Source organism: Micropterus salmoides, unplaced genomic scaffold, assembly GCF_014851395.1.
Source record: "Micropterus salmoides isolate LMB-PRFRI ecotype aquatic unplaced genomic scaffold, ASM1485139v1 Ms_hic_scaffold_12, whole genome shotgun sequence".
NCBI classification, from domain to species: Eukaryota; Metazoa; Chordata; class Actinopteri; order Centrarchiformes; family Centrarchidae; genus Micropterus; species Micropterus salmoides.
The window spans coordinates 34,139,542-34,154,604 of NW_024040263.1; the positions used below are offsets into that span (position 1 = coordinate 34,139,542).

Consider the following 15,063-nt stretch of genomic DNA (forward strand, 5'->3'; position numbering starts at 1 on the left):
GGCCGCTGGGAGGGGGGGCCCAGCAAGGACTCGGTCTACATCACCTCGCTGTACTTCACCATGACCATCTGACCAGCATCGGCTTCGGGAACATCGCGCCAAACACAGACGGAGAGAAGATCTTCGCCGTGGCCATGATGATGATCGGATGTGAGTCTCTGATTGCTTCCTCTGGTCGTTTATGTAGACAAACACAACAATAACGAACATGTGGAAGCAACAAAACCTTTAAAATCTATAAATAAAAGTCTTTTATAGGTCAGAAAAGGAACATTTAGAAGAAAAGTGTTGGCTGGACCATAAAATGAGAGAAGATCTCTGTGTGGGGGAGCAGGGTCCTTTAAAGCTTCTTAAACAAGCGAACTAAAACTCTGCGGCCTCGCTGTTGTTCACAGGGACAATATAAATTTTTATTTGGAAAATATTTTGTGTAATGTGTAGGGCCGACCCCGCATAGCCGAAGATTCGATGCTTCGATGGGCGGAGCCTGATTCGACTGTCAATCTCACAGTCTAAGCTTCGCAGTGAAACAAGGATCACGCTATTTTGGCGATATGGGGGTGTGCAAACGTCTGACTTTACACAGAACTACCAGTTTTCTTCCAATAATTAATTTACAGCCTGTTACAATAACATTTAAACGTTTAATGCTGTAACATGTAAAAAGAAAATAAAACCTCCATAAATGTGTGTAAATAAATCCAAAAGTGTAACCCTGACCCTGGGCGTGTAGGCGTAGCGTTATGTAGCGGCGGCAGGAGGAACAGGTGCTGAAGAGAACGGAGCTCCAGCTTACTGGAAACCCAACAGTAGTCAAACAGGCGTGTCAGGAGAACTAATCTAGAAAACATGAAACATAAAAACTGACAATAAGAGACACTTACTAGAAACGCCTTTCAGACGCCATTTGATTTACTCCATTGTTGATATAAATGAATTTATGCTTTAACCCCAAAGCAAAAGCGGCTCTGCTTCCACAGTCAGGCGTCTGGGGTCTCTCTGCGTGGATAAAACTGATGTAGTCGCTGTCACACGGACATAAACGAGCGAACGACCCCCGTTAGACCTCCAGACGTCGGCGACCCCGTCCTCCGCCTCTCTGCAAATTGGACGGGACATCCCACAATCCCTCTGCACGTGAGAAAAGAGCAGAGTGCCTCACGTCCCGTCAATAATTTATTGATGGTTGACTCAGCCGTGTGACGCACACGGACTCGTATTCAGCTCAGGTGAAACTCCCAGTGGAACTCTGCAGAGCCGTTGTTGCACTTTAGCATTAAAAGTTCAACTGAAACGTGAACTGAACAGGAAGCCGTCTTATAATCGACCTGCACAAGCGATATTTTGCCATATTTTGGTGGCACTGTGGGAACAATAAAATAATAGTTTAGCTTTTCACACTCTCTCCTTTAGCGCAATGTTGTGTTGTGTTTTGAAGCTCACGTGGGCTTCTACATCTCGATCACCTTTATCTGACACCGACTCGTAGGTACCAGCTTTGCAGGTGATGCATTTCTGCCTCAAACAGATTTCAGCCGAGACAAAAACGGAAGTTTAATTGTAATTCGTCTGTATGTGGATCTGCTGCTCTGTCTCTTGGTGCTGAGGGGAGGGACTGAGATGCAGTTTGACCGATGTTTGTCTGAAGGACGTTTACATGACTGACCAACGGTGGCGTGAAGGCGGGACCTAAAGAGAAAGGTCAATCAATGCAAAACCGCACACAATGAATTTCATAAGCGACACATGTTTATGTTTATGTGTTTTAAAACAGGACTCATCATTTGGTAATGACGGTAACATGACACGAGTGTACTATCATCAACTGGCCAAAGCTTCATATCTGGTCCGCAGAATGGCCACTGATGAAGTATTGCAATATTTCTATATTGCAGTATTAAATCATCTGCGGCGATGAAATGCGACGTTAAGTTACTGCCAATGCAGCTTCACATTAAAAGCATTTAACTGGCGAAGTTGCTGCCGGAGCTGCGGCGAGGAGCTGCTGGTAGCGCTCACACTCACTGTTCAGGATGAGTTGTAAATTTGTGACGTCAGTTACATGACTTAAATAATAACAAACACTTCTCCTCTCCTGAAAACATTCGTACCAGACTTGCTAACTAGCAGTGGGAATCGCAGGGTACCTCACGATACGATACACGGCTCACGGATAATATCACGGTCCTAAAGTGATACATCACGATATCTGTCTATTAATACAATACTGTTAGAAAACAGCACAGTTCTGCTCAGTCTGTAAATAAAACTACAGAGCAACTATGAAAAATTATTATTAAAACATTGTTTATAAAAAGGCACATAAAATGCAAATTCACTGAATTTTTTACTGTTAATACAAATGGCTGTGTTCCACCGTCTAATCTGTACATCACATTATATTAATAACTGTTCAGTGACACAGCGTCGTGCTGCCCTTTCTCTTCCTACTGATAGATTTTACGCCAATGGGAATTTTGTGTTTGAGTTTTGACCCTTTGGGGTTGCTGTAGCTGGTCTGTGTAGAGTGGCAGATCAAGACGGTGAAGTTAGCAGCTCTTTATTATTTCACACAGAGCTCAGGAAACATGTACTTTAAGTATCTGCACAGAGTGTCACTCAGGATGTGAAGCAAAATGTGTAGTTTAGGTTAAGATTGTATTTTCCAATAACGATGCTAATGTCCATTAGCACGTTAGTGGAGATTCCCATTTATGTTAGCATTGAGCTAACCATTGAAGCGCTATTTTTATTAATATTATGTATTGATATGATGGGCTGGAATATCGATTCAGTATCGATATTCCAGCGTTTGTCATCTGTCCTCCAACACGGCACCCACAGATACCATAATGAACGTACCTGCTGTAAGTTCTAAGTAAATGACATGATAAATAGGTTAGCTAGCTCACAACGATGTTTATCGGTTTGATGCTCTGACTTAACGAGGCGTGACGGCGTGACAGTTTTTTAATGAGGCATGACGTATGAAGTATGGAACCACTCATACGTCGCCACACCGTTTTAACAACTCAGCAACTTTTGCAACTTTGAGCACAAAATGTAGCTTTTTGTCAAAAAATATTTGGCGAACTATGTGGGTAATCAACATTGCGAGGAAATTACTAGCATAGAAATGTCAAAATACACTGGAGGGGGCTTTAAGCACACCTACTGCAGAGTGTGACAACACAACGGGAGCTGACTGTGGTCAGCGACAGTTCGCTCGCCGCCGAAGCTCGTCAGCGTTGTACAGATTTAGAAAGGCCTGTCTGCTCCGCACAGACAGAAGGACGGCCTCTCTCCGTTAGCAGTCGTTTCCTCAGAGATGTGATGAGGCCTGACACTGTGGTGGAGTTCCTCTCTGAAATATTAACCCTACTGTCAGATCGGCTGCACTCGTGTCTGCACACATCAGCTGCTCATAACAGCATAACAATTAACGAAGCAAGTGAGAGATAAAACGAGCAGGTCTACTGTAAGGCAAGAAGCATGAATAGAAAACGGAAAATTGAGAATAAGAAATGAGAATTATTATAAAAAAGCCGCTGCAGACAGAAGGAAACTACAGGAAGTTCCAGGAGTGGGTCTGCGATACGTCTGAGGTGGGACAACACAAGGCGCTCAAAAGACTTGATTACCGGTGAGGTCAGGGCGACGGGTCTGTAGCCCCTAAGTAACATGGCACGTCTCCAGTGAGGTGTTAAAGATGTCCGTGAACCCCGGAGACAGCTGATCAGCGCAGTGCTTCAGGGTGCTTCCTGGTGGTTCTGCCTCCTGAGCAGCCTGTTCACCCGGGGGGGCTCTGAGGCTACATCCACACTAATATGATTTTGTTTTAAAACGCAGAGCTTTTGCCGTCCACATTAAAATGGTGAATCCGAACACCTAAAACGGAGGACTTTAAAAACAATGACGCTCGCGTTTGGCTTCCTGATGATCAGTCATGCAAAGCAGAAACGATTCACAGCTGAAACGCTGGTGAGGACGGTCGTTTTAAGTGTGGATGGAGCCTGACGTGGGCAGTTGTGGAGAAGCCCGGGCCCTGCTGAGGTGGACTCGATGGAGCCACGGTGGTTTTGTGTCTCAAAGCGACAGCTCGTCGGCCTGGCGAGCGTCTTTAATGGAGCGGGGGGGCTTCAGGTTTGTGGTGATCTACCTGGGTTCAGGTTCAGAGTCGTTGGCTGAGACCTGGTGTTGTAGGCCCAATCCCAGCGTCCACACACAGACTTTGAGGCACGTTCCCGGACGTGCTTGAGGGCTCTCTCGCGGCCATTTTGAGCCCTTTTCGTAAGTCCACGTTTCTGCAGACTCAGTTCATAACGTTGTGACGGGAAACACGGGGGTTACCAGTGGAAGCCGGGCAGCGAGAGAAATATCACGGCACATCTGCCTCATAACAGAAGAAGAACAGTAAACAAACAAGCATGGAAACAAACGCTGATCTTTCTTAACATAGATTTAAGGTGGTACATAGAACAAACCTTATTACACACTTGGTTTATTCAAACATTCATTTTAGTTTCTGCTTAATGAGGCTGTTAGTGCATTAATTATTACTGACAAATGTATATTGACATTTACCTCTGTAGCCTGCAAGACCTAAAAATCTGGCAAAAACACAAAATAAAAAGTGTAAAAACGTGTTTCAGCGTCGTCAAGGTTACGTGATTAAGTGTCAAAGTGCTGCCCCGTTCCTGTTTACAGCATTTTCAGCCTCTTGCACTCAATCACTTTACAAGAGACGTCAGTAAAGTCTGTGAAGGTTCAGGGCTCAGGGTTTAGGGGGGACGTTGGGATTCTCTGAGTCCTTCAGCGGTAGGGGTGTGCCAAAAAATATATACTGCAATATATCGTTAAACACTTTTCCATGATACTGTATCAGTAATCCAGCCCATATCGATACATAACAAAATACTTTGATGGTTAGCTCAATGCTAACATATAATGGGAATCTCCATTAACATGCTAACGGACATTAGCATCGTGATCGTGAAAATCTAATAACAAACTTCACATTTTGCTTCACATGCTGAACATCCTGAGTGACACACTGTGCAGATACTGAAAGTACATATGTTTCCTGAGCTCTGTGTGAAATAAGAATTTTGCTGTTTTCTAACAGTTTGCAGCAAATAAATACGGGAATTTTGTATTCATAGTTAGACAGATATCGTGATGTATCACTTTAGGATTGTCTAGCATGTATCGATTATCGCAGAACTGCTGTATCGTGATATTATCGGTATCGTGAGCTACCCTGCGATTCCGCTGTTTAGCATCGCGCACCGCCTTGATAAACCTGTACTTTGACTCCCTTAACCTTTCCTGTCTCCGCTCCTGACAACCTCAATGTGGGCGTGAGTGGTGATGGAGCAGTGGCTAAGACACATGTGTGGGAGACCTGGGTTCAATTCCCACTGCAACACGTCCACCAATGTGTCCCCGAGCAAGACACTTAACCCCGAGTTGCTCCAGAAGTTTGGCTGCTATATTTTGTAGTTTATTTTGATACCCTGAAAATTAGCGTATTTAATTTTTAGAGACATTTTGATGTATTTTTGCCCGTCCCTGGTCGTCTGCGGACGCTTTCTGCACGTGTGCAGTCAACCAGACGTCTGTACAGCGGCAGACAGTTGCTAACAATTTGTAGTTTCTGCATTTGCATGACATGAATTTTGTCCGTGTCTGAAATAGTTGACTGCTTGTGGACACGTGCGCACATGCAGACATCTTCACGCTACGCTGCTAACAATGACTGTACAGGACAAGGGCAGCTGCTAGCGGCGAGGGTCGGCAGACAGTTTGTGGAGGCTTTCCAGAGCAGAGGAAACGTCTGCCGGTAAAAGCTTTTCCTCGGCGAGCTGAAGGACGAAGAGCTTGTCAATGTTGACAATTCGTCTCCTTCGTCGGAAGCTGCCGTCGTCCCCTGTCACGTCAGGATCTCCAGTCTGTTGGTCCGGATCACATTCACATCAGACATCACCTCCGACACGAGGCTTTTTGCCTTTCCCGGTTTCATTCGTGTTGACACGTCGTGTGGGATTCATTAAAAACTGTTCAGCAGCAGTGAAACGCTGCAGAGGAAGCCACAGAGTCCAGTGAAGGGAAACGTCTCGCCCAGTTTGAGCGTGGATTCATCCTGCTGACTGACAGTTTGTCCCTGTGGGGCTCCTGTAGAGGCACTGTTCTGAGACCGCTTTGAGGGTGCAGTGCAGTGTGGGTAAACCTTTTGGTTTCTTATTTAGATCCACAAGGAGCACTGAAAGCAGCCAAGTGTTGGATTAACACCTGAGCTGCTGTGAAATCCAGCATCCAGGATGGGGGTTCGGCTCATTAGCATAGCGAGTGTTGTGTAATGCTCGCTGTGACACGAGGACAGAGTCTGAGAGGAAGCACAGAAATAGCCGGTCCACTTTCTTTCCAGAACATCCTCCAGCTCTGCTCTCAGAGGGACCAAACCTCTGTGAGGACACCAGGAGACGGATTATTATTTTGTGTTTTTACAGACGGTTAATAAATGTTTTGTTCCCGTGTAAAGTTTAATCTGCTGAGGGCCGACACTGCGTCCCACAGGGAGTGTTCTTCTTCTTCTCTGAACTTTACAGGTCCCAAATAAATAAGGTTTATTTTCTTACTCACGTTAGGGTTGCACTTGTGCACACTTCAACAGCGTGTGAGTGAAGAGAGAGAATCGAAAAGAAAACCGAGAAGAGGAGTGAAAGAAAAGAAGACGATTGGCTCGAAGGGGAACAGAGCAGAAACAGGAGCCTTCGACTTGTGTTTTTACAATAAGAATATCGCAAATAATATTGTGATTAATGTCACAATATCACATTTTGTTAATATCGTGCAACCCCATTTAACATTAAAGGAAACTTGCAGTTTATTTCAAACTGCCATATTTCCCATAAATGTGTCTGTTGTTGCTCCGTTGGTCGTGCCGACTCTCCTCTCTCCACCGCGCCTCTCAAGAAATAAGAATATCCTGCAAAAGTTAATTCAAAAAGTGAAACTTTCATAGATTCATCTGTGACTGTCTGCACAGTCTGAGAGTCTTATAATAAATAAAATCCATGTCAGAAACATTTAGGGCCGGATTTCCTAAAGGTCTGCGTGAGTAAAAACTTTATTTAACCAGGAAGTCCCTTGAGATTGAAATATCTTTTCCGAGGGAGACCTGGCCAAGTCGGCGCATCACTTACAATTTAAAAAGAAATACAGCATAGTCAAAACAAACAAACAAGCGTCACACGTAAAGGAAAGGAACAGGTCACATGTGGCAGTTACATCTTTGAGTTACAGGGCATTTTAACATGGCCTTAAATTCATTTAATGGGACTAGATCATTTAGATTAAGCAAGTTTTACAAGTTTTTCGAAGACCAGGGAGCAAAGTAAGAGAAGGTTTTTTTTTTGCCCCCCAGCTCAGTAAAAACCCTTTGAACCTGCTCAGAGAGCCACCTGGTGGAACACAGATGAAAACTGCTGGAATTCTGCTGAAGCACGTGGATCAGGTCCTGGCACCTACTTCCAGGAAAAACGCCAAAAAAACCCCAAACAAAATAAATCGGTAATATCTCCTCAATCATCAGGCCTAGATGCATAATTCTGGTCTCCTTTGAAAGGTCAGAAGCTAAGGAATATAAATCCATTGTACATTCACATATGTATTTTACTATTACAGACTACATGGAGATGAAATACAGAAAAATATATATATTTTCATCCTTGCCTGGAAAAAAAAAGCTATATTTTAATGCAATAAACCATCATAAGGTAGATTATAATGCACCTAAATATCTTCTAATACACCTGTAACTGTAAATCTGATGAAATGAAACTGATATACAACAGTTATTATAGAATCTTTCAAAAATATGACAGGCAAATGTTTTGTCCATATTTACTGTTTAAATGTTCACTTTTATTGGGAGTTATCTTCAAAACATTATTTCTCTCCATACAGCCACGTTCCAAATAACATAAAGCTTCCAAAACATTAAAATATTGATAAAAACGGTCAATATTCCTGTGACCTAAAGCACTCACACGCTTTACAGGCCACAGCTTGAGAACAGAACATCCTACAGGTCGCCAGCAGAGGCCGATAAACACCGCCTCCGCCAAAGCAAACTCTTCTTCTCTACTTCAATCTGATGACCGAAACAAAACTTAGCAGCTCAGCCGACCTCACCAAGATGGCGGCCTGCGAGGACGGTCTTTATTGACACAAAGGCCGCTGTTTTTTGGCGAAAAACAGCTAGAACAGCGAAAGTCCGGTACCACATGGTCAAGGAGATTACATAAGCATGCCGGCAGTTTACCCCACTTGGTCTTATACAGGAGATAGACTTAGTGACGGCCAGCCTGCCAGTTCATCAAGTGTCATACAATGATGAGTACGGGAGTCAGAGTTAGTTAAAAAGCGCAGAGCACTATGGTACACAGAATCTAAAAGGTGGTGAGCATGTAGACAACATCACCATATTCCAAAACACTTGGAAAGGTAACCTGCACAAGTGAATTTTTTCTGGCTGTCATGTTAAAACAAACCTCATTTCTAAAATAAAATCCAGCCTTAGTTTCAGCTTTTTACAATCTTTTCAACATAAACTTTGAAGAAAAGTTTGTCGTCCAGCCAAAAACCTAAATACTTATATGATGAAACGTTTTCAATTTAGTCCCCATTTAGTGTGTTAATAGTTATCTTATCTGGAGATTGGGAACGAGCCCTTGAAAATGTCATAAATTTGGTTTTCTTAGTATATAGCACTAACTTGAGGCCGTGTAGTGAGACTTGAAGGTGTTGAAAGGTTAACTGAGGGTCATTTATGGCCTGGTTCAGTGGAGGGGAAACCGAATATATCACTGTGTCATCCGCATAAAGTTGCAGTTTACCAGTTTGCACGTCCTTTCCGATATTATTTATGAATATAGAAAATAAAACGGGGGCTAAAATCGAACATTGAGGAACACCCTTGGAAATCTCTAAAAAGTCAGATGTAAGACCATCTATAGAAACACACTGCGTTCGTTCTGTAAGACAGACTGACTGCTGTGTTTCCGATTCCAATGTTACTTAATCTATTATAGCAATAGCTCATGATCAACAGAGTCAAATGCTTTGGACAGATCCACAAATAAGGCATTTTCAGCATTAAACGCTTAATTTCTGGAGACATTTTCTGCACCAATTTATGGTGGAAATGTCTTGATTTTTATAAAGGGAAGCACAAAATTCAGAATCTGACAATTCAGAAAATAAAAATGTAATAGAATATAATGCAGTAATCAGTAGGGTTACTTTTTTTGGACTTCTATTGACATTGCATCGCAGTAAAGGTGCACCGATCGATCGGTTACCAATCGTAATCGTCCGATAATGGCTTTAACTAGTGTGATCGGTGGTCGCTAAAAACCCCGATCAGAAAAGCCTACGTTTCCGTCTCCCGTCCAGATCAAAGCGGCGAACCAAAAGATGTTTGTTTGGAAATGCTGCTGACCCGGTGGGCAAAACCAGAGGACTTTATAAAATGATGACACAGATACTCACATTTGTCTCTTACCAGTCATGCAAAGCAAAAACACGCTGCTAGTTAACAGTCAGCCTGCATGTCTCCGTAATACAGACTCCCAGTCTGTTTTCTGCCGCCGCCGCCGCCGTCTCGCTACTCCCGTGTTACTTTCAGTACCAGTTCCACTTGGTTGGCCCGGTGTGGTTCTTCGTCTGTATTACTTTCTGCTTTCGCCAAATCGTCTGCACCTGCGGAGTAGACCATCTGCTTCTTGTTTACCTGAACGGCCACTAGATAGTGTTTTCGTTTTAATAGCTGCTGCTGATATGCTGCTGTGGACGGAGAAGATCGTATTTGTTATCAAACTGTTTAAAAAACCGCAGTAGTGTGGATGCAGGCTCACATTACCCCACTCCTCTCTCCACTCCGCTCACGTCAACCCTCCCGTTTAAATGTTTCCCCGTAAGTCTCCCGTATCTTCAACCTTCATAAAATCAAATAAAAACCTGCTGGCCGTATTTAAAGTGTTTGCTACTCTCCCCTCTGGTAAAGTCAGTGGCAGCATGTAAATGACGTGGACTGTGCTTCTTGCACAAGGATTAAATAAATAAAAACAACCCACTGAAATAAAATTAGGCCAATAGCCTGTAAACCAAATGAATATAATAGCCTGATTATAAGTTATATTAACAGTATAATATGGAATTAACATTACACTTCTATTTAAATCATTTCATTTTCCTTATCTTATAACTCCTCTCTCACAGAACCTGCCTGAGCTTTCCAGAACAAAAAGCAGCTACTGCAGAGTTTATCATTGACTCACGATGCCTGTGCTCCTTTATCTCCGAAATATTGTGGTTACAGACTTTTTTCTTGAAGTTTTTATAGTTGTAGTAAATTTATAAAATGCTGTTTGTTCAGTTTTTGTAGTTTATTCCACAGGAAAGCTATAAGATGTTGGCAGTAACCAGCAAAGGTCTCTAAGACAGATTGAGTGGAATTTGTTGCCCATGTTTCCTGGCAGTAAAATAAATCGTTTCATGATACTTTATCATCTGTTAATTTTAATACTTAACATTGTTTTTAGGACTAATTAAATAAATATACAGTATACTGTATAATGTTACGATAATAAATAAAACAGACCCGGTGATCGGTAACAGCCGAAGCGTTTTCATTTGTTAATTAACATTTCTTGGTGCAAGATATTTTTCAGAACATCTTGAACAATTTGCTTTCAGGAAGTGGTGCCTACATGTCCCAGCGTCCCCGGAGTAAACAAGCAGGTCGAGCTGCTCCGGCTCACCGCTTCACCTCCCTGTCCTCCTCCTGCTCTCTCTCTCCCTCGGCCCTGTCACTTTACTCCCTGTCTCACGCCTCTCCTCCTCTGCCCGACGGGGGGGCCACGGCGCTCCTTTACTCCTTCAGGTCCCTGTGCCTGCTCATCGTCTGCCTCTGCAGCTGATGTTGAAGCTTGAAATTTACGTTGCACCGACAGTTTACAGATTACCAGTCCGGCGCCCCCCCCCCCGAAAATAAATATCTAACCTTGTGTTTTATCTTGATGATTACGTATCAAACTCCAGTATCTCAAAACGTGTTGGAATTTCAGAATAAAGAATGTCCGATACAGAGATGTTGACCAGAGAAGAGCCTTCAATCTGCTAATTAACTGAAAACCCATTAAATGTGTCCTTAATCTCTCAGTCTGGTTCTGCTGCTCACAGTTAACTTCACCACAGTATTTTTATTTTTTAAGACACACTGTTAGAGTTTCGGGGGAACGAGGACGCGGTGCGAGCTGCAGGACAGCTTTCCAGATAAACCTGATATTGAACGGATCATTTCAAACGTTTGTCTCTGAGCTGAATGAGAGTGAAATGGTGTAAAAGAAGGGCAGGTCCAGAAAAATGGTGGCATAGTTGTTAAGGTTTGTTTTTTAGTATTTGACCTGATTCTCGTTGCTGAAGATGCATTTCAGTCAGGAGGGACTGAGGCTAAATATCAGCTTCATGATTATTGTTCAGCACCAAAATACCAAATCAAGCTCCTTGTATATGTAAAACCTGCTCGTCAGTGAGGCTGATCCGGATTCTGAGCTTCCCTGAGCTCTGAAGGTCTGCTGTGGTTTGTAGATGTGAGGACGATCTGTGAGTGAAATAATGCAGCTCTGAGTGTCTGAACAGTTTCTTTGGTCCAGAAAGTTAAAAATAACACAAACAGCTTGTGTGCAGCTCCTCAGCGGTGAACCTCCGGACCTGGCTCTGGTTCCGGACCTGGCTCTGGTTCCGGACCTGCTGCTTCAGCGTTAGCTCGGCGCCCTCTGCTGTGTTGAGGCTGTACAGTAACCTTTCTGAAGGTCACAGTGAGGCCTGTGTGAATGATTAATGACACTTCCTGTCGGCTCGGCGGTCTGAGCTGCTGTCAGGGTGTTGCTGGTGGACGGGGTCCGTATTGATCCGGTGACCCTGGGTCCATTCTGCTGACGGGCTGGGGGGGGCTGAGTCAGACAGACCGCAGCAGCTTTTATTGATGAACTGAGACGCTAACAGCTAATCTGTCAATAGACACAGAGTCGCATCTGACCAACGCTGTCAGCGCTCAGACTGAAGAAACCCAGACGGCCTCACTGAAAGTCAAAACTGGAGGCAGAAGAGGCGTGAAATTAAAACCTTCAATCAAGCTTTGACAGCATTTCAGCTTGAAAGCTGCAGTAGTCGCAACAATTGAACCCTTAACCAGAGGTATCGTTTACGCTGAGGACCGTAACCACACAAAAGTTTCCTGAAAATTATTTTGCGCCAAGAAATATTAAGTAACAAATGAAATTGCTTCTTTGCACAGTAAGAAAAGATGCATGGCAATTTAAATACAGAAGAAACAAATGTGCATTATTCCAACAACAACATACTGATACTGAAATGAACCAAAAAATGTGCAGCGCTGATCAGTAACTTCAACAACTTCCTGTCTCAGTTTCTTCTTGTTTCAGTTTTCCGTTCCCTCCCTGTGAACATTACAGACAGCTGTCTTGTTTCTTTAACAATAAAAAGTTTGCAGCATCGAAACAACACGGCAGTTAAACTCTAAAGATAGAACAGAATAGAAAAGCACTTTATTGTCCAGCCAAGGCTGGAAATCCTCTTTGGTCTCACCAGACCTATAAAAACATCACCATACAAACACAGACATAGATAAACATCATCATATCACATCGCTGCCGTACATCTCTGCAGTTTACCCCACACACACAGGGTACGTTACATTTAGCTGACGCTTTCGTCCAAAGCGACTTTGCCAGAGGTACTCTGTATCGTCGTCCTGAAGGGAGCAGCTCAAACTCAGAATGGAGGAGGCGTTTATTGAGCAAAGTAAAACCTCAGCAAAGTAACCAGACACAGCATCGTTCTTATAAAAGAGACTAACTAAGGGCATGTCATAAGCATATATAAATAGTTTATAATTTCATCTCATTAGTGTGCACAGAGAATAATAATGGTGATTGAACACAACCCTGAGGAGCTCCTGCATTTAGGACACTTTCATCTGATAATGTTCCTCTGACACTCTCTGTCGGCGGTCGGTTAAAAAGTCCTTGACCAGATGTATAAGACCCCCGTTGACGCCTACGTAAATCCAAAAGCCGTTCCAGCAGAATATGGATCTGCATTGCATTAAAAGATGAGTTAAAATCTATAAATAAAATCCGTGCATATTCTGCTGGAGACGACTGGAGAGCACGTTAACCATGGTAAGGGTAGCATCCTCAGTCCCCTTATTTGTTCTGCAACTAAATTGTTCTTTTATGCATGAGGTATGATGTTTGCTGACAATCTTCACCATGCTCTTAGCCAGAATGCGGTTAAGGCTACAGGGCCGAGGTCATTCAGGGATTTAGACCTTTGGGTAATGGTCTTATGATCGAATATATCCATGTCTTAGGGTACAGCATAGGTATACAGTAAAAACTGGAATAGTCTAGGTAAGACAGTCTTTAGCTGGCTGGCACAGATATGGTTGATTTATTATCTTTAGCTAATATTGTTAACGTAATTCCTTTAGTTATTTACATTACATTATTTCATATTTAAGGGCCGTGATGTTGGATGTTTTAGCGTTGTTTGATTGTTCACTCTCTAGTAGCCCACGCTACGCCCTTTAGTTGTGCCATTATGCATTATTTTTCCCGATCAGACGTAAAATCTGTAAAGATCTACTCTGAACTCCGAACCCCTGTTATATTTCCCTTAATATTTCCCTGAAAAGACTGTAAAAAATATTTTTTTATCTGAGCCCATATGTCCCCAACACAAAGTGACGGCATTCACGCCTTTTAATGCATGGATGAAGGAATTGTTCTGAGGTTCTTGTTGGTTACATCTGTAACGGTAAAATTTGAATAAAAAATTATAGATTGCGGTTCACTCCATTTAAAAGACCTGAAACTGGTTCCGCCAAGACTCCTGCATATGTGGGATGGATGTGAGGTAGTTTAGCTGCTTCAACAGCAGAGCTTCATCCATCCAACGAGAAGTGGTGAATATAATAAAGCGTAACTAAAATTTTAATAAACAGGGTTTGATAAAATACGTTACGCTCTGACGAGGCACCACAGAATACCTCGGTAATCAAGTGCCGACATTAAAGTTGACTGAACAACAGTTTAGAAAATACAGATAGTCTTTAATTCTACATGGAGTTTGTTGAACATGAATCTTGAATGAGAGTCCGTTGACAAGCCAGATTCCCAGAGTATTTGTATGACTCAGAAAAGAGTAATATGAGTATTTAAAGTTTGAATTAGTCAGTGAATCTGGTGGATGTGAAGAAGACCATGTACTCATCTCCATTTAAAACAAGTCTGCAATTAAAAGTGTTAACTGGAAAGCATCAAAAAAAGACTAAAGCAGTCAGAGCTGGAAGGGCAAATAAATAGAGTATATCTGCATAAAAATGGATACTGAAGTTCAGTCGCTAAGTCGCTCTCGTCAAAGCCACCAGACTCCCTTGACAAAAACCAGAATTTGCTTCTAGCTTCTAGCTGCATGGATCTAAACTATAGACCGAGACAGAGGTAGCCCAGCAGCTCCTGTGTTCTGCAAGGTGAAACTACAATTACAAGCAGAGCCTGTCGGTGGCAAAAACAAGTACTCTAGAGGATGACTGGGTGCAAGGATTATGGTGCAGCCCTGGTTCACTTCTGCCGACTGCAGCACGCTCGCTGGATCAAATTCAAAACATTTTGTGACCCAATTAGTCACAGAGACCCTGAACTCAGCCTTTAATAGCATGTCAAATTGGATGACTTTTAATCCTAAAATATCTAAATATCTTAATCTGTCGTGTCTTTTAGTTAAAAAAAAAAAGCCCAAACAACTAAATGTTCCTTCCTGTTAACAGCGCTGCTCTACGCCACCATCTTCGGTAACGTCACCACCATCTTCCAGCAGATGTACGCCAACACCAATCGCTACCACGAGATGCTCAACAGCGTGCGGGACTTCCTCAAACTCTACCAGGCCCCCAAAGGCCTGAGCGAGCGG

The 15,063-nt window shown here is 43.0% G+C and overlaps 1 pseudogene; it reads right to left on the reverse strand.

Annotated features, from left to right (window-relative positions):
* Window positions 1-15,063, reverse strand: part of LOC119899931 — a 68,513-nt pseudogene that overhangs the window by 31,046 nt on the left and 22,404 nt on the right.